The sequence below is a fragment of the Hyperolius riggenbachi genome, chromosome 1, assembly GCF_040937935.1.
Source record: "Hyperolius riggenbachi isolate aHypRig1 chromosome 1, aHypRig1.pri, whole genome shotgun sequence".
In the NCBI taxonomy this organism is placed as follows: Eukaryota; Metazoa; Chordata; class Amphibia; order Anura; family Hyperoliidae; genus Hyperolius; species Hyperolius riggenbachi.
The window spans coordinates 315,336,431-315,357,401 of record NC_090646.1 but is presented as its reverse complement, the minus strand read 5'-3'; the positions used below and the strand labels follow the sequence as shown (position 1 = coordinate 315,357,401).

Here is a 20,971-nt window from a genome sequence, read left to right as displayed (position 1 = left end):
TGAAATCATCCTATTTTCACCTGATGAACATTGCAAAAATCAAGCACCTCATCCCCCCAGAAGATCTGCCAACCTTAGTCCATGCCTTCATCACATCCCGACTGGACTACTGTAATGCTCTCTACACTGGCCTTCCAAAAAAGGTCTTGCACCGCCTACAGCTGATACAGAATACTGCTGCCAGACTGCTAACCAACCAACCCCGTCACTGCCACATAACGCCAGTCCTGCACTCCCTTCACTGGCTACCTATAGAATGGAGGGTCCTATTCAAGATCAGCCTACTGACATTTAAATCCCTGAATAATCTAGGCCCTGGATACATGAAAGATATGTTGCAGCTACGTAGCAATCCCCGCATTCTCAGATCCACAGGTTCTAATAATCTAGTCATACCCAGAGTCCACTTGGAATCTTTTGGTCCCAGAGCCTTCTGTCATGCTGCCCCTACGTTTTGGAACTCCTTACCTCAACAGATCAGGACAGCTCCATCCCTGGACATGTTTAAATCCAGACTGAAAACCCACCTGTTCAGTTTGGCATTTGCAGAAATATAACTTTTGTTGTGTGAATACTTCATCCTACTACCAATTACTGAATCTGAGAAAGCCTAAGCGCTTTGAGTCCTATGGGAGAAAAGCGCTATAGAAATGTTATTGTATTATATTGTATTATTTATACTTGAGAACAATGTGTTCATGTTTGACGGGTCCCACTACCTCCAGGTGCAGGGTGCAGCAATGGGCACAACTTGTGCTCCGTTGTTCGCGAACCTGTACCTGGGGGAGTGGGAGCGTTGGATTTTTGGTTATGATTCCTTAGTCATGTACCTGTGCCACGTTGTATCGTGGTACAGGTACATAGATGATATCTTGGTTTTGTGGACCGGTGGGAGGGATCTTTTGGAGGAATTTGTATTAAGATTGAACCATAATGATAACAACCTTCATTTCACAATGTATAATAGGAGACACCGAGAGCCCAATATAGTGTAGTATGTATTGGAAACCGTGGATAAATGTAAGTGTGAGATGAATATACTCACAAACATGGGTTACCTCTTAGGCAACCACTGTAGATGCAGGTGAGGAGATTAGACCTGTCCTCACTCAGGATTAAGATGTCGCTCTCTTTAGATCAGGAAAGTAGGGGTAGGTCACCCCTCCACCAGGGGTGGACACAGTATTATCGTAAGAGAACAGAGGCGCCAGCAGGATAAAAGGTAATAAAAATTGTAAAATTTGCTGGGAGGCAGTGGTGGACTTACCTCCGGAAAGCAGACTCAAAATACTGTCTGAATTAAACAAATAAATTTATTATTGGTACCCCAAAAGATGCAACGCGTTTCGCAGGCACAGCCCGCTTCATCAGGCAATAAGATAGGGGACAAACAGTAGCTCGTCAGTAGCACGAATGGCACCTCTGCGACAGAGGTGCCATTCGTGCTACTGACGAGCTACTGTTTGTCCCCTATCTTATTGCCTGATGAAGCGGGCTGTGCCTGCAAAACGCGTTGCATCTTTTGGGGTACCAATAATACATTTATTTTTTTTTAATTCAGACAGTATTTTGAGTCTGCTTTCCGGAGGTAAGTCCACCACTGCCTCCCAGCAAATTTTAAAATTTTTATTACCTTTTATCCTGCTGGCGCCTCTGTTCTCTTACGATAATTCATTTCACAATGAACTATGATTCTACATCTGTCCCCTTCTTGGACCTAAAGATCATTGTGGACACTGATGGGTATATTTTGACACAATTGTATCGTAAGGAGACGGCAACTAATTATTTCCTTAGAGCTGATAGCCCACATCCCAAACATACAATTTGTGGTATCCCTATGGGACAATATTTAAGAGTTCACCACAATTGCTCTAAAGATGCCGATTTTGAAAAGGAGGCTAAGATCTTGAGACAAAGATTTATGGAAAGAGGCTATAAGGATAGGTGGCTCAAAAAGGGTTATCAACGAGCCAAGGTAACCACGAGAAACCAACTTTTGGGAGCCTCGGGTCAGGTGCAGGCCAAGGATGTAGGCCAAAATAACCAAGTGCGTCTCATTATGCGTTTTTGTGACCAAGAAACCCAACTATACAAGATTTTGGGTCGACATTGGGATGTGCTTCACAGTGATCCTTCGATCCAAGATTTTTTACCCCCTATACCACAGACAATTTTTAGTTGTACCAGAACTTTGAAAGACTCGATGACTTCTAGTCATTTTAGTCATAAGTCAGAGAAAAAACAGTGCTCCATGCTGGGTAAATACGGATGTGGAGGTTGTAATTACTGTAGGTTGTTGGCGGTGGGACCTGATTTACACTCCCTGATATATCTGTTTCTTGGTTTCTTATTCTATTTATTATAATCTCAGTCTTTTGTTGCAGTAAAGCTATTTATTGTTTTTCCCAAGTTAAAGAGAATATAACAACGTACAGACAGTTTTATAAGTTACTGTCCTCCTCTAGTCTTATCTACTCTGACTAATTGCATATAAATGCAGGTACTAAATCTTAAGCAAGATCGTTATTTAATTTATTGTACTTATAAAGCGCCAAAATATTACGGAACATATTACTTCTTTCATCAAGATGGAAGCTTGATGGAGTCTGCTCTCTGCACTCCTGCTGCTGGAATCTTATGGAGTCCTGCTCATGGAGTCTATTATCTGCCTCAGGATTCCTTCTTAAATAGTCATGAAACTCATTCATTCACATACAGGCCCTTCTAAAAAAATTAGCATATTGTGATAAAGTTCATTGTTTTCTGTAATGTACTGATAAACATTAGACTTTCATATATTTTAGATTCATTACACACAACTGAAGTAGTTCAAGCCTTTTATTGTTTTAATATTGATGATTTTGGCATACAGCTCATGAAAACCTAAAATTCCTATCTCAAAAAATTAGCATATCACAAAAAGGTTCTCTAAACGAGCTATTAACCTAATCATCTGAATCAACTAATTAACTCTAAACACCTGCAAAAGATTTCTGAGGCTTTTAAAAACTCCCAGCCTGGTTCATTACTCAAAACCGCAATCATGGGTAAGACTGCCGACCTGACTGCTGTCCAGAAGGCCATCATTGACACCCTCAAGCAAGAGGGTAAGACACAGAAAGAAATTTCTGAACGAATAGGCTGTTCCCAAAGTGCTGTATCAAGGCATCAAGGCACCTCAGTGGGAAGTTTGTGGAAAGGAAAAAGGGTGGCAGAAAACGCTGCACAACGAGAAGAGGTGACCGGACCCTGAGGAAAATTGTGGAGAAGGACCGATTCCAGACCTTGGGGGACCTGCGGAAGCAGTGGACTGAGTCTGGAGTAGAAACATCCAGACCCACCGTGTACAGGCGTGTGCAGGAAATGGGCTACAGGTGACAGATTCCCCAGGTCAAGCCACTTTTGAACCAGAAACAGCGGCAGAAGCGCCTGACCTGGGCTACAGAGAAGCAGCACTGGGCTGTTGCTCAGTGGTCCAAAGTACTTTTTTCGGATGAAAGCAACTGTTGCATGTCATTCGGAAACCAAAGTGCTAGAGTCTGGAGGAAGACTGGGGAGAGGGAAATGCCAAAATACCTAAAGTCCAGTGTCAAGTACCCACAGTCTGGGGTGCCATGTCAGCTGCTGGTGTTGGTCCATTGTGTTTTATCAAGGGCAGGGTCAATGCGGATAGCTATCAGGAGATTTTGGAGCACTTCATGCTTCCATCTGCTGAAAAGCTTTATGGAGATGAAGATTTCATTTTTCAGCACGACCTGGCACCTGCTCACAGTGCCAAAACCACTGGTAAATGGTTTACTGACCATGGTATTACTGTGCTCAATTGGCCTGCCAACTCTCCTGACCTGAACCCCATAGAGAATGTGTGGGATATTGTGAAGAGAAAGTTGAGAGACGCAAGACCCAACACTCTGGATGAGCTTAAGGCTGCTATCGAAGCATCCTGGGCCTCCATAACACCTGAGCAGTGCCACAGGCTGATTGCCTCCATGCCACGCCGCATTGAAGCAGTCATTTCTGCAAATGGATTCCCAAATAAGTATTGAGTGCATAACTGAACATAATTATTTGAAGGTTGACTTTTTTTGTTTTAAAAACACTTTTCTTTTATTGGTCGGATGAAATATGCTAATTTTTTTAGATAGGAATTTTGGGTTTTCATGAGCTGTATGCCAAAATCATCAATATTAAAACAATAAAAGGCTTGAACTACTTCAGTTGTGTGTAATAAATCTAAAATATATGAAAGTCTAATGTTTATCAGTACTTCACAGAAAATAATGAACCTTATCACAATATGCTATTTTTTTTAGAAGGACCTGTACACACACCCACACGACCACCTCAAGCTCAGGTGTCATTCCGCCCCCCCCCCCCCCCTTCCTTGCCAGTTATGTCTTCTTTGGACCTCTAGGTGGCATTATAACCTCACCCATGAAGTCCTGGAATGTTGGCTGAAAGGTGACTTCTGTGCACAAGGGGCACTGTGACTACACAGGTTTGGGTTCACTCCTTTGACCTGAGCTTGCCCTTAACAGGACAGTTAAAACATTCCGTTGGGGTGTTTCCTTGTGCAGAGACTTCACTGCCCAAGCCTCAGTCTAAAACCTATTGTTTCAACTGGGATCTTTGTTTATGGTTGGGAAGCATTGTGGCTTCTAGATGGGCTTCTAGATGCTACCACCAAGGGGAATGCCATTCCAGTATTGTCAGATGATAGTTTGGTCAATAGAGTCTCACCTTTAGATCTTGTTTTTGTAAACAGAAACAGAGCACGTTGAAAGCTGCTCATTTACCTGCAATTGACCTGGTCCACTCTGCGTTCAATATTCCAGATAAAATAATATCCAACACTCCCCAATGGACGATTATGGTGATTGCGCCACTTTGTGAATTGTAACACCACATGTGTCATATATCTTATGACATGCAAGTGTGGTTGTTTCTATATTGGCAAGACCTATCGTGCGTTTAAGGAACGTATTAACCACTTAACGACCGCCCACTGCACAGGGGTGGTCGGAAAGTGGATGCCGCAAGGACCGCCGTATGTCCTTGTACGGGCATGGGCGGAGCGATCGCGTCATCCGTGACGTGATCCTCCGCCGGGGATCGATGGCCGGGCATTTAGCCTCCAGCCCGCCGGCCAATTAGCAGCGCCGGCGGGCGGAGGAATACAGAAAATCCGCAAATCAAAGTGTATAAGGCACTTTGTTAGGTAAACAAAGTGCCTTATACATGCTTCCTCCTCGCCTCGTGGTCTCATTGTTCCAGAGACCACCAGCGAGGAGGAAGCAATAGTGAGTATACACCACACATTTTTTTTTTCAAACATCCCCCCTGATCTCCCACCCCAGCCTTCAGACCCCCCCTGATCACCCCAGCAGGCCCCTGCCAGCACCCTTGAACCCCTCTAAAACCCCCACCCCCCCACCTGTCACTAACTATCGACGCTATCCCTTAGATTAGGTCCCTAACTGCCTCCTAATCACCCCTGATCCCTCCCCCACCTTTAGATCACCCCCAGACCCCATCCCAGACTACCCCCCTGTATACATCTGTATACAGCTAGCTTACCCCCTGATCCCCCTCTGATCACCTGTCTATCACCTGTCCATCACCCCTCAGCACCCCCACCCATCAGAGCAGACCCTAACTGCCCCACGGGGCAACCGATCACCTGCCCAGACCCTCGATTGCCCTCAGACCCCCCTCCTGATTACATCCCCTGCGCATTGTTTACATCTGTCCTCCCCAGCAATCACTAACTGATCTTCGATCAGTAACCCCCTGTGTCTGCCTCTCATCAGATCAGGACTCAGTCTGCCCCATGCGGGCTCCTGATCAACCCCCCACCCCCTCAAATCGCCCTCAGACCCCCCCCTAATCACCTTTCGAGTGCATTGTATTTGACAGTGCTGTGATTGTATTCGATTGTGCTGCAATTGTATTCGATTGTGCTGCAATTGTATTTGATTGTCCCGTGATCTGCTTCGATTGTCCCGTGATTGTTTGATTGCCTCTGAGACCCCACTTCCTGCCACCCCCAACCCCACCCTCCCCCCCACCACCTCCAACCACCACCTTCCGAGTGCATCAGATTTGCTTGTGCTGTGATTGGATTCGATTGTGCTGTAATTGTATTTGATTGTCCCGTGATCGGCTTTGATTGTCCCGTGATTGTTTGATTGTCTCTGAGACCCCACTTCCCGCCACCCCCAACCCCACCCTCCCCCCACCACCTCCAACCACCACCTTCCAAGTGCATCAGATTTGCTTGTGCTGTGATTGGATTCGATTGTGCTGTAATTGTATTTGATTGTCCCGTGATTGTTTGATTGCCTCTGAGACCCCACTTCCAATCAAAGCTCAGTGACCACAGCTTTCTACCTCTCAAATACTCCCTTTTGCCAGGTAGGTGCTCTTTTTTTCTGGGTAGTCTCGGAGGAAAACCCCATAAATTTAGCAGTCCACAATGGCAAGAAGGGGGATTTCCGATGAGGAGGTATACAGGTACATGGACCAGTCGGATGAGAGCATTTGGGAAGACTCAGCCGACGAATCATCCGGGTCCGAATTTGAACCTGTGGAAAGCAGTGGTTCTCTGACCGAAAGTGATGACGAGGTTTTGGTCCCGGCTAGAGCCAGGCGTACCAGACCCCATGTCGTTAGACCGCAGGTGGCGCAGGATCCGCCTCAAGGGCAGCAGGGTGGTGCTAGCGCTAATGAGAGTTTTCTTGGTGAGGCAGGCACCAGCAGCGCAGCATCTCCTGGACTTAGTACCAGTACTTCCGTAGACCCTGGTGAAGTGGTGAGCGCCAGCATGGAAGTTGAAACTGGTACGGTGGCACGTGCAGTAGTACCCCCGTTGCAGCCACCAAGAAGAAGACGGGCCCGTAGTACCCATAGACTCCCAGAGGTGCTGGCAAATCCAGATTGGCAATCCCCTGATTCCGCCGCACCCGTAGTGCCCCCTTTCACCGCCCAGTCTGGAGTCCAGGTGGCGACAGCTCATCTAGGAACGGCCCTAGACTTTTTGCAGCTGTTCATCACCCAGGTTCTCTTGGACTTAATTGTGGTTGAGACCAACCGTAAAGCCACACAATTCATCACCGAGAACCCAGCAGCTATGCCCAGCCTTTCTGGTGGAAACCAGTCCAAGTTTCCAAACTTAAAATCTTTTTGGCCCTTATCCTTCACTTGGGACTAATGAAACAGAATGTATTGCGGTCGTATTGGTCTACGAACCCAGTACATCATGTTCCCTTGTACCCTGCTGCCATGTCCAGGACACGATTTGAGTCCATCCTGCGCTTCAATGACGACAAAACCAGCCATAAAAAGGACCACCCTGCTTATGACCGGCTCCACAAAATTCGACCCCTCATAGACCACCTGTCATCAACATTTGCAGATGCTTATACCCCTGAACAGAACATCTGCGTAGACGAGTCCCTCTTACGCTTTACCAGGCGCCTTGGCATCAAAGAGTACATCCCAAGCAAGCGCGCCCGGTATGGGGTGAAACTGTATAAGCTCTGTGAAAGGGCCACAGGCTATACATGTCGTTTTAGGGTCTATGAGGGAAAAGACTCAAAATTGGAGCCGGTCGGATGCCCTGACTACCTGGGGAGCAGTGGAAAGGTTGTGTGGGACTTGGTGTCACCCTTGTTCCAGAAGGGGTACCATCTTTATGTGGACAACTATTACACAAGTGTGGCCCTCTATCAGCACTTAAAGTTAGAAGGAATCCGATGCTGTGGCACTGCGCGGCCTAGTCGCCAGGGCTTCCCCCAACGGCTCGTTACCACCAGACTTGAACGGGGGCAGAGGGCCGCCTTGCGTACTGACGACCTGCTCGCGGTGAAATGGAGGGACAAGAGGGACGTTTACTTTCTGTCCACCATTCACACAGACACGACAGTCCAAATTCAACGGGCAACTGAGGTCATTGAAAAGCCCCATGTCGTCCACGAATATAATGTCAACATGGGAGGGGTGGACTTCAATGACCAGAGGTTAGCGCCCTATTTAATTTCCAGGAAAACAAGACGCTGGTACAAGAAAGTGTCTTTTTATCTGATTCAATTGGCAGTTTATAACAGCTTTGTTCTCTACAGTAAGGCTGGGAGAACTGGATATTTCCTTCAATTTCAGGAACAGATCGTTCTGGACCTCCTGTATCCAGGAGGTGCCAGGGCCCCCCCCCCCCCCCCAAATGCAACTAGCCGACTGCATGGAAGGCATTACGTCTATCAGCTTCCGAGTACCCCAGGTCAACGCATCCGAAGAAAACGTTGTCGTGTCTGCAGCAGTGCTAGAAGAAGGACTGACACCAGTTTTTATTGTCCCAAATGTCCTGACCAGCCTGGCCTATGCCTAGGGGAGTGTTTTGAGAGGTACCATGAGCAGGTACACTATTAGGACCTAGGGAACTCCAGACACAGGAGTAGGCACACACTCAGTGGTATTTCGTACATTGTCCCAGGGGGAGGAGAGGTAAGCTTGAAAACCAAACAAACAGGTAAGCATAAAAGTCGGAAGAAGGATCGGTTTCCATGCTTGATATTGCTGATCTGTGCTGGGTTGGCGATATAAGACGGCATGTTTGAATTTCCCTTGAGTGTGGACACCCCCGGTTTATATGTGATTTACTTTGGGCCTATGATGATACTTTAATGCCACACAGAGTCATCTATATTGGCAGGCATATTGCTGTATACTACAGGCATAATGCTGTATACTAAAGTTCTGGGGTCCAGTCACATAAGTTGGTGGCTCACCCTGAGTGCAGGGTGGCACGGTGTGTCTCTCTCCTGAGGTTATCACTGCCATTGATGTGGAGGAAGATCTGCCATTGACGTGGAGCAAGGTATGTTTGCCGTTCATTTTTCCTTTCAGCCCAGAGTGCATTACCCGTATACCCAATATAAGGAGTATAGCAGAAACTCTTAATACTGGCCATACATGTAATGATTGCAGAGACCCTAAAATGCCAGGACAGATTCCACAAATGACCCCATTTTGGAAAGAGGACACCCTAAAGTATTCTGTGAGGTGCATGGTGAGTTCATAGAAGATTTTAGTTTTTGTCACAAGTTAGCAGAATTTTTTTTTTTTTTACAAAGTGTCATTTTCCGTTAACTTGTGACAAAAAATAAAATGTTCAATGACCTCACCATTCCCCTCATGGAATACCTTGTTGTGTATTCTTTCCAAAATGGGGTCATTTTGGGGGTTTGTTAACTGTCCTGGCAAGTGGGGGTGGTGCTAAATTTTGAGCACCCCTGTAAAGCCTAAAGGTACTCATTGGACTCTGGGCCCCTTAGCGCAGTTAGGGTGCAAAAAAGTGCCACACATGTGGTATCGCCGTACTCAGGAGAAGTGGTATAATGTATTTTGAGGTGTATTTTTACATATACCCATGCTGGGTGGGAGAAATACCTCTGTAAATGACAATCTTTTGATTTTTTTTACACACAATTGTCCATTTACAGAGATATTTCTCCCACCCAGCATGGGTATGTGTAAAAATACACCCCAAAACACATTGTACTACTTCTCCCGAGTACAGCTATACCACATGTGTGGCACTTTTTTGCACCCTAACTGCGCTAAGGGGCCCAAAGTCCAATGAGTACCTTTAGGATTTCAAGGGTCATTTTGCGGCATTTGGTTTCCAGACTACTCCTCACGGTTTAGGGCCCCTAAAAAGCCAGGGCAGTATAGGAACCCCACAAATGACCCCATTTTAGAAAGAAGACATATGTATGTATGGTGAGTTATTATTATTATTATTTAGTATTTATATAGCGGCGACATATTACGCAGCGCTGTACAGTGTATATATATATATATATATATATCTTGTCACTAACTGTCCCTCAAAGGAGCTCACAATCTAATCCCTACCATTGCCATATGTCTATATTATGTAGTGTAAGTACTGTAGTCTAGGGCCAATTTTAGGGAGAGCCAATTAACTTATCCGTATGTTTTTGGAATGTGGGAGGAAACCGGAGTGCCCGGAGGAAACCCACGCAGACACGGAGAACATATACAAACTCTTTGCAGATAGTGCCCTGGCTGGGATTCAAATCAGGGAACCAGCGCTGCAAGGCGAGAGAGCTAACCACTACGCCACCGTGCTGCCCATAGAAGTTCATAGAAGATTTTATTTTTTGTCACAAGTTAGCGGAAATTGATTTTTATTGTTTTTTTTCACAAATTGTCACTTTTCGCTAACTTGTGACAAAAAAATAAAATCTTCTATGAACTCACCATAGTCCTAACAGAATACCTTGGGGTGTCTTCTTTCTAAAATGGGGTCATTTGTGGGGTTCCTATACTGCCCTGGCATTTTAGGGGCCCTAAACCGTGAGGAGTAGTCTGGAAACCAAATGCCGCAAAATGACCCTTGAAATACTAAAGGTACTCATTGGACTTTGCTTTGGGCCCCTTAGCTCAGTTAGAGTGCAAAAAAGTGCCACACATGTGGTATCGCCGTACTCGGGAGAAATAGTACAATGTGTTTTGGGGTGAATTTTTACACACCCCAAGGTATTCTGTTAGGACTATGGTGAGTTCATAGAAGATTTTATTTTTTGTCACAAGTTAGCGGAAAGTGACACTTTGTGAAAAAAAACAATACAAATCAATTTCCGCTAACTTGTGACAAAAATAAAATCTTCTATGAACTCACCATACTCCTAACGGAATACCTTGGGGGTGTCTTCTTTCTAAAATGGGTTCATTTGTGGGGTTCCTATACTGCCCTGGCATTTTAGGGGCCCTAAACCGTGAGGAGTAGTCTTGAAACCAAATGTCGCAAAAGGACCTGTGAAATCCTAAAGGTACTCATTGGACTTTGGGCCCCTTAGCGCAGTTAGGGTGCAAAAAAGTGCCACACGTGGTATCGCCGTACTCAGGAGAAGTAGTATAATGTGTTTTGGGGTGTATTTTTACACATACCCATGCTGAGTGGGAGAAAGATCTCTGTAAATGGACAATTGTGTGTAAAACAAAATCAAAAAATTGTCTTTTACAGAGATATTTCTCCCACCCAGCATCGGTATGTGTAAAAATACACCCCAAAACACATTATACTACTTCTCTTGAGTACGGCAATACCACATGTGTGGCACTTTTTTGCAGCCTAACTGCGCTAAGAGGTCCAAAGTCCAATGAGCACCTTTAGGCTTTACAGGGGTGCTTACAATTAGGCACCCCCCAAAATGCCAGGACAGTAAACACACCCCACAAATGACCCCATTTTGGAAAGTAGACACTTCAAGGTATTCAGAGAGGGGCATGGTGAGTCCGTGGCAGATTTCATTTTTTTTGTCGCAAGTTAGAAGAAATGGAAATTTTTTTTTTGGTTACAAAGTGTCATTTTCCGCTAACTTGTGACAAAAAAATAATATCTTCTATGAACTCACTATGCCTCTCAGTGAATACTTTGGGATGTCTTCTTTCCAAAATGGGGTCATTTGGGGGGTATTTATACTATCCTGGAATTCTAGCCCCTCATGAAACATGTCAGGTGGTCAGGGAAGTCAGAGATGCTTCAAAATGGGGAAATTCACTTTTTGCACCATAGTTTGTAAACGCTATAACTTTTACCCAAACCAATAAATATAGGCTGAATGGGTTTTTTTTTTTAATCAAAAACATGTTTGTCCACATTTTTCATGCTGCATGTATACAAAAATTTTACTTTATTTGAAAAATGTCAGCACAGAAAGTTAAAAAAATCCTTTTTTTGACAACATTCATGTCTTTTTTGATGAACATAATAAAAAGTAAAAATCGCAGCAGCAATTAAATAGCACCAAAAGAAAGCTTTATTAGTGACAAGAAAAGGAGCCAAAATTCATTTAGGTGGTAGGTTGTATGAGCGAGCAATAAACCGTGAAAGCTACAGTGGTCTGAATGGAAAAAAGGGTCTGGTCCTTAAGGGGGGTAAAGCCTGCGGTCCTCAAGTGGTTAAGGAGCATGTTGGAGATATTGGGGGCTGCAACTTTAGGGTCCTCTATTTCAAGACATATCAATCTGGTACAGAAGTGGTTCCAGTTTTGTTAAATTTGTAGGTCTAAACAGAATACATGCACATGAGATGGTGGGGGGTGACATTGACAAATTACTTTTACAGGTGGAATTGAGGTGGATTTTTACCTTGCATGCAACAAAAGGGAGGGGCCTCAATGATGAAATTCATTATTGGGTTTTTCTGCCCTCCTAATAATATTCTTAGCTGGACTTCTATCTCTCTAGTAATGTATTATTCAACCTCGGTTTGCACAGTTTCCCTACGTTTTGATGGAGGCCCTGGCGTATCTTGGGGTTGTAGTCAGTTTTAGTTTAATTACATTTATATGTTGGTTTTTGTATTTTTGTTTTTTGTTTATTAATTAGAATTGTGTATGTATACATGCCGCTCAGCCACGCTGTACCGCCCCTCGCTTGTCCATCAGCGGCGAGACGCATAGCAGTTCCTGTTTGCTTCCCGCCATAGAACGCATGACGCGTACGCGACTTCCGCATTGGGTGGGATGTCGCTGTGCAGCGTCTGGCGTCACTGCCCAGCCGCTATTGCGGTTGGTTGAGGGTAGTGTGGGGGCGGTAAGCGTGGCTGTGCGTCGATCTTGAACTGAAATGAACACAAACTGCGCCTGCCAAGAACAGCTACAATTCAATAACACCAAATGTCCAGATGCATAGATTATACACCGTATCCTGAATGTTTTCAGTGAGTGTTCGCTATCACAAGTCCTTGGTTACAATCAATTTTAGTGTGACAGCGCTCCTCTTCCTATCTGAAAGTTAAACAGAAACATATAGCCGCACATAGTGCATTACTGTAATCACAGGTCACAAATAACAAGCCCCCAAACGTGCATGCGTGCTCAAAGGTGCTCCACTCGTGGTCTCTATACCCCTTCACACTAGCAGCTCACCAGATGGACACCACCTCACTTTCCAGGTGGGTCTCGCATTTAGCCTTAGAGTGGCCAACTCCAATGACAATTTCCACACGGCTCTGGTTCACAGTTAAAAGATCCACATTTAATACTTGGTTCCACATGTAAAAAATGAAATAAAACCATACATAGCGTAAAACAGTTTGTTAAAAGGTCAAGGCCTGCGCAGTATCAGCGCACTCACGTATGCAAGGGATTATCAGGCATCTCGGGCTTCACAGCCCCCCAGTCTGTCTACTCCACTCGCGGCACCGGCGTCCCGATAATTCCGCTCCTCGTGGCAGCCTAATCCCTCACGAGGGTGATACGTGAGTGCGCTGATACTGCGCAGGCCTTGACCTTTTAACAAACTGTTTTACGCTATGTATGGTTTTATTTCATTTTTTACATGTGGAACCAAGTATTAAATGTGGATCTTTTAACTGTGAACCAGAGCTGTGTGGAAATTGTCATTGGAGTTGTTATTTGTGACCTGTGTTAAAAGGTCAAGGCCTGCGCAGTATCAGCGCACTCACGTATGCAAGGGATTATCAGGCATCTCGGGCTTCACAGCCCCCCCAGTCTGTCTACTCCACTCGCGGCACCGGCGTCCCGATAATTCCGCTCCTCGTGGCAGCCTAATCCCTCACGAGGGTGATACGTGAGTGCGCTGATACTGCGCAGGCCTTGACCTTTTAACAAACTGTTTTACGCTATGTATGGTTTTATTTCATTTTTTACATGTGGAACCAAGTATTAAATGTGGATCTTTTAACTGTGAACCAGAGCCGTGTGGAAATTGTCATTGGAGTTGGCCACTCTAAGGCTAAATGCGAGACCCACCTGGAAAGTGAGGTGGTGTCCATCTGGTGAGCTGCTAGTGTGAAGGGGTATAGAGACCACGAGTGGAGCACCTTTGAGCACGCATGCACGTTTGGGGGCTTGTTATTTGTGACCTGTGATTACAGTAATGCACTATGTGCGGCTATATGTTTCTGTTTAACTTTCAGATAGGAAGAGGAGCGCTGTCACACTAAAATTGATTGTGCGTCGATCTTGAAATGCCTGCTCTCGCATTTTGCTGGGCAGAGATTTAAAACACGCCAATCTTTGAGGAGGCCGTTATGGAGACGGCGAAACATGTCAGATAAAGGCGTCTGGCCGCCATTCTATACCCCAGAGAGACTGCTCTATGTATTTTGGAAACCTATACAACTGCCTCCTGGTCTGGTAACTATGAACTGTGGTTACTGAGCTGCTGACTATATTGCTGATTGCACCGCTTGGCTGTTCATGCTTGCTGACTTGATTTGAGCTAACAATCAGCCTGCTTTTTGCCTGGGCTTTGGCTATTGATATCTTGGAGAACTTTGCTGCCTTTGTTGTGCAATGAATGGATGCTCTTGAATTTTATATACCTGGCTAATACCATACAACTTCCTATGTGTACAACTATATGGACTGTGACTGGATCAGTTGGATTTAAATCTACATCAGGGTCGGATTTACCATAAGGCACTCTACGCACATGCCTACAGGTGCTTTATAGGGCATAGGCGGCTACTGAAGGTCCCTTATACAGATTAAAAGAGCAGCAGAGTGCCCGCCTGCCCACATCGCAATTCCGCATGTCCTGTCCCGGCAACAGACAGCCGCACAGCAAGTGAAGTGTCCCCGCCTACCGCTTTGTACATTAGCACATTCAGGACCTAGTTACATAGTTATTTGGGTTGAAAAAAGACTTACGTCCATCGAGTTCAACCAGAGAACAAAGTACAACACCAGCCTGCTCCCTCACATATCCCTGTTGATCCAGAGGAAGGCGAAAAACCCTTACAAAGCATGGTCCAATTAGCCCCAAAAGGGAAAAAATTCCTTCCCACCTCCAGATGGCAATCAGATAAAATCCCTGGATCAACATCACTGGGCATTACCTAGTTATTGTAGCCATGGATGCCTTTCAATGCTAGGTAAGCATCTAAGTCCCTTTTAAATGCAGGTATAGCATGTGCCATAACTACTTCCTGTGGCAATGCATTCCACATCTTAATCACTCTTACGGTAAAGAATCCTTTCCTAAATAAATGGCTAAAACGTTTTTCCTCCATGCGCAGACCGTGTCCTCTAGTCCTTTGAGCAGGCCTAGGGACAAAAAGCTCATCCGCCGAGCTTTTATATTGCCCTCTGATGTATTTATACATGTTAATTAGATCCCCTCTAAGGCGTCTTTTCTCTAGATTAAATAAACCCAGTTTATCTAACCTTTCTTGGTAAGTGAGACCTTCCATCCCTCGTATCAATTTTGTTGCTCGTCTCTGCACCTGCACTAAAACTGCAATATCTTTCCTGTAATGTGGTGCCCAGTACTGAATTCCATATTCCAGATGTGGTCTTACTAGAGAGTTAAACAGGGGCAATATTATCTATTATATATTATTATCTCCAAGTTGAATGTCCCCAACTGTATTCCATTTATTTTGAATGGTGCTAGACCATTTGTACTAGCAAAATGCATGACTTTACATTTTTCAACATTGAATTCCATCTGCCATTTATGTGCCAATATAGCCATCCTATCCAGATCCTGTTGCAATATGTCACTGTCTTCCTGAGAGTTGATGATTCTGCACAATTTTGTATCATCTGCAAAAATAGCAACATTGCTTTCTACTGCATCTACTAGGTCATTAATAAATAAATTGAAGAGCACTGGACCAAGAACAGACCCCTGTGGTACCCCACTGCTAACAGTCTCCTATTTTGAGTACGATCCATTGACCACAACTCTTTGTTTTCTGTCCATTAGCCAGTTCCCTATCCATGCACACAGACTCTTCCCCAGTCCTTGTATCCTCAACTTTTGCACCAGACTTTTGTGGGGAACAGTGTCGAAGGCCTTTGCAAAGTCCAAGCATATCATATCTATAGCATTCCCAATATCCACATTAGCGTTCACTACCTCATAAAAGCTCAGGCCCGTTTCTAGGGGCCGTGCAGCAGCCCTGAGCGCAGATGGAGAGAGGGCGCTTGACCTCTCCCTCCCTCTCCCCGGGCGACTGCAGTGTAATTGGCACAGGGAAGCACTGTATACAGCTAACTCACCTCCTTGGTTCCAATCGCAGCCCCCCTTTGCCGCCGGTCTCTTCTCTGCATAGCCGCTGATACACATGCTGCTTCCTGTTTAGCAGGAAGCAGCGTGTGTATCAGCGTCTATGCAGAGAGTAGAAGACCGGCGGCAAGTGATTGGAGATTGAAACCAGGGAGGTGAGTAGCTGTATACAGTGCTTCCCTGCGCTAATTACTCTGCAGTCCGAGGGGGGGGGGAGCATGGAGGGCGGCCCGGGCTGCGGCTCCCCCCTCCATTATGAGGGGGGGCACCTACCTACCTACCTTATACTGGGGGAAGCTACCTATCTAAACTAAAGTGGGGGCACTTACCTATATAACCTATACTGGGGGAACCTACCTACCTAGCCTATACTGCGGGCACCTACCTACCTAGCCTATACTGGGGGAAGCTACCTATCGAAACTATACTGGGGTCACCTACCTATCTAACCTATGCTGGGGGCAACTATTTCTGGCTACCTATATTAGAGGCACCCACCTAGCTAACCTGTACTGGGGCACCTACCTCTCTCATCTATACCAGGGGCAACTGCCTATCTAACCTATAATGGTGACAACTATACTGGATACTTATACTGGAGGCACCTACCTGGCTAACCTATACTGGGGCAATTATACTGGGGCACTTATGCCTGGTTACCTATACTGGGGGACCTATAGCCCACTACCTATACTGAGTGCAACTAGACCTAGCTAACCTATACTGCAGGCACCTATACCTGGCTCCGGCGTGGGGGCGCAATTTTTACACTCTCGCCCTGGGTGCATTTTAGCCTAGAAACTGCCCTGTAAAAGCTGAGCATGATAGTCAAACAGGAACTGTCTTTAGTAAACCCATGCAGATGCTGAGAAAAAGGGGTTTATCTATGACTGAACTTAATTCCCTTAGGACCCGAGAATGCATCCCATCCGGGCCAGGTGCCTTGTCAATTTTTAATATATTTAGCCTTGCCTTCACTTATTCCTGCATTAAGTATTTAATATTACAATTGGAAGACTGAGACTCTTCTGCATCTGTAATTTGCAACAGTGATGTTTCCCTTGTGAAGACAGAAGTAAAGAAAGTATTTAATAACTCTGTCTTACCTTGGTCATCCACCATTGAGTTCCCACCCACATCTTTTAGGAGTAGGGCTGTGGAGTCGGTCCAAAAATCCACCGACTCTGACTCCTCAGTTTAGGATTCCACCGACTCCGACTCCTCTAATTTGCATATTACAATTTTGTTGATTAAAAGTATGTAACATGAAATTCGTCTCTTAACTGCCAACGCTTAGGAATTTTACAAGACAACTGAAGTGAGAAGGATATGTAGACTACTATATTTATTCCCTTTAGACTAAAACTAGTCCTTGGTAAGAGTACTTGTAAAAAGTACAAACCGGAACAAAGAACATCTATCAGGCCCTAGGCAATGTAAGTGTGGGTACATGTAAGAGTGATGTGCAGGTACTCTGCAGGGGAATGAGGAGATTGTAAACAGACAACACCTCTGTGTTCAATGTGCACAGCATTCTCAGTGGATTCCCTGCAGCTCTGTGGGGAGTGCATATGTAGAGTATAGTACTACTGTGTAACAAAGTTAACCTGAGACAGATGAAATTAAAGTTTTATACATACCTGGGGCTTCCTCCAGCCGCCTTCAGGATAATCAGTCCCTCGTTGTCCTCCTCCACCACCTGGATCTTCTGCTATGAGTCCAGGTACTTGAGCCAGTCGGGCGTAGTGCGCATGCACACACTCCGCCACCAAGAGCATACTACACCTGTGCAGCACTATTGCGCAGGTGCAGAATGTTCCTGGCTGTGGGAGCGGCATGCGGCCGGACAGCGCTGACTGGCTGAATTACCAGGACTCATAGCAGAAGATCCGGGTGGTGGAGGACAGCGAGGGACTGATTAGCCTGAAGGGGGCTGGAGGAAGCCCCAGGTATGTATAAAACTTTACTTTTCATCCGTCTCAGTTACCCTTTAATTTGTAGTCACCAAACCAAATTTTACCAACATATCAAATTATTTGATTTCATCAGCAAAGGGAGTGCATACATTTGCATAAATCAGCATCAATGCAGAATTATTTCCATCTCGTTGACCATCTCTATTAGTGACACAGCTTCACATCAGGCTTTATTCTTACAGCATAGATGTTATTTAGTATATATAAGAGATTCCTGTGTACACATCATATATACAGTCACAATCAGATATGTATATCTGACCTTAAAAATACGGAGACTGCTTTATTGAAGCAGCACAAGTAACTAATTTTGATTGGTTTATTTCATTTTTGTGGACTAAGCACAGCTATTACTGTATATATACTGTATATATACATTATTTTTAATGACTATTATCTGAGAAATAGAACATTTTATCATATTTTCTATTTTAATTACAGTTACAAATTCATTAGGAGTCGGAGTCGGTGCATTTTTTCCCGACTCCGACTCCAGGTACCCAAAATTGCCCGACTCCACGACTCCGACTCCACAGTCCTGTTTAGGAGTCCAATAAAGTCAACCTTTCTGTTTTTTTTTTTTAGAGTTGATGTACTTGTAAAACTTCTTTGGGTTAGATTTGATATCCCTAGCGATTTGATTTTCAACTTCAATCTTTGCCAGCCTAATTTCTTTTTTACAACTTTTATTGCACTCCTTATAACTGCTTAATGCAGCCTCGGTCCACTCCTGTTTTAGGACCTTATAGGCATTGTTTTTCAACTTAATTTTATCTCTAACATTTCTATTCATCCATAGAAGCCTTTTTTTATTTCTAGATGTTTTGTTTCCATATGGGATATATATTACAACAATATTGATTAATCACTGGGATTCCCAGCTTCCCTGTCATATTTGCGTTGTTCCATGTATTTAAACTTTCTGCATTAGCCAAAGACTTCCATACATTTCGTTGTTGCAGAAATCCGATATTAACGCGGTGTTGACTTTGTGCCAGGTCTGCGTCGATTTGGAAACTTCCAGTACAATGCAACGTGATGGGGTAAGTGTACTGGGCCCCACTGACTTTCATTGCTGTGGCATTACCCTGCATGAAGAAAGGGTAGCGCAATACAAAGAAAGTATACTGGTGTGAAAGGAGCCTAAAGGGAACCCAAGCTGAAGGTCGGGTTCAAAAAGAGATATTTACCTAAAGAGAGGGAAGCCTCAGGATTCCTTGAGGTTTCCCTCCGTGCTCTGATATCCCTGCTTACTCAGTGTGGCCTCTCCTGTAACAAGAGCATGTGCAGGAGTACAAAACCGTTTGCACAGCTACTGCATAGCTGCACAGATTGGAACAGGAGATGCACAGCCCTGATATGATTGGAGGGATATCAGAGAAGGGACATCAGAACACTGAGGGAAACCTCAATTGGATCCTGAGGCTTCCCTCTCTTTAGGTAAGTATTAGCAGTGAAATATCTCATTTTGTACCCGTTGGCTCGGGTATACTTTAAAGTAACTGATTCGTAAAAAAATAATATGAATACATACCTGAGGCTTCCTCCAGCCCAATTCAGGCTCATTGGTCCCTCGCTGTCCTCCCAGGGGGCCTGGATGATCTCCTAGGCAGTTCGGTAATTCAGTCAGTCGGCGAAGGCTGGCCGTGTGTGCTCCCTATCGCACTCTCAGCAACGAGATCGCTATAAGGGGAGTGTGCGCAGCTGAGCTGTGCATGCGCAGCTCCCCGTGGCTGGCTGAAATACTGTGCCACCTAGTGAAGGATCCAGGAAGCCCTGAAGGATCCAGGCAGATACGGCGAGGGACCGATGAGCCTGAACAGGGCTGGATGTATATATATACATTCTATATCTGTTTAATTTAAAGGATGAGAATAAAGTTGAAATTCAATTTAAAACATTTCTGGAGAAAAATACATATATTTAATTCTGTACATTAGTCCTGAGAGAAGGGCACGTGAGGAAGAAAGAGAGACAGAGGGATTTAATTCCCAAAGAGGAGGAACTGTTCCTCCAAAAAAAATTGACAGTTGTGAGCTATGAAGAAAGCTTAACATAAATCACTCAGTTGATTTGCAACTCTTAAGAGGCCTCAATTCACGGAGCATTAACACACGTTTATCAAACACTTTATCAAACGTTTGATAATGTACCTCATGGGTAAAATCTCATTTTAAATTCACTAAGGTGTTATATATTTATCGAATGTTTTACCAATAAAACGTTCAACAAATATATAACACCTTCGTGAATTTAAAATGAGATTTTACCCATGAGGTAAATTATCAAAAGTTTGATAAACGTTTGATAATGCTCCGTGAATTGAGGCCTAATATTGTACACGGTTTTGAGCTTGAACAATTTGCTACCGTCATATACGTTCATCCATCCACTTGTACTCTAATCTATTATTAGACCACGAAAGAAACGTACGGGGTTCGACGTAGTATTTTTATACGTCTTTGCGTCAGCATGATATAGGCACTTACTTATTCAGGCACCCAGAGTCTGATTGGAAGGCAGGTAAAGATGCTTTTGCGTTCAAAGGCGTGGCGTGGTCGTGGTCTGGCTCGTCGTGGAAATGAAGAGGATTGGTCTGAAAAGAAGGAACATGATCACGTGGGGCGTCGTCGTTCGGCGCGGGGGTCGCGGCAGTCCAAGATGGCGGCGGAACTGGTGGAAGCAAAGGTGAGTAAGTCTTGTGGTAAATGCGGTGGCACCAAATGAAACCTGTTTATGTTTATAATCTCGTAATTTAGAAGCTCTTGAGTTTCCGGTATTTGTTCCCTAGGTACAGTAGCACTAGGTGCTGAAACTATGCTTTCTCCTTCTTCACCCACCAGTATGTTTCACATCCCTGTCTACTTCTGGAAGTTTATTTTATGTCTGCTGTTATGGTTTTGGATGCCCGTTTTATCGATTAG

General features: G+C 44.7%; 1 long non-coding RNA gene across 1 annotated transcript in view; it reads right to left on the bottom strand.

The window, feature by feature from the left end:
• The window catches only part of LOC137549038 (uncharacterized), a 170,932-nt gene extending 150,223 nt beyond the window's left edge, over window positions 1-20,709 (bottom strand). The window contains exon 1 of the long non-coding RNA XR_011026772.1: window positions 20,537-20,709. This is a non-coding gene — a long non-coding RNA (uncharacterized lncRNA). The remainder of the gene's footprint in view (window positions 1-20,536) is intronic.
• Between the last annotated feature and the right edge of the window lie 262 nt (window positions 20,710-20,971).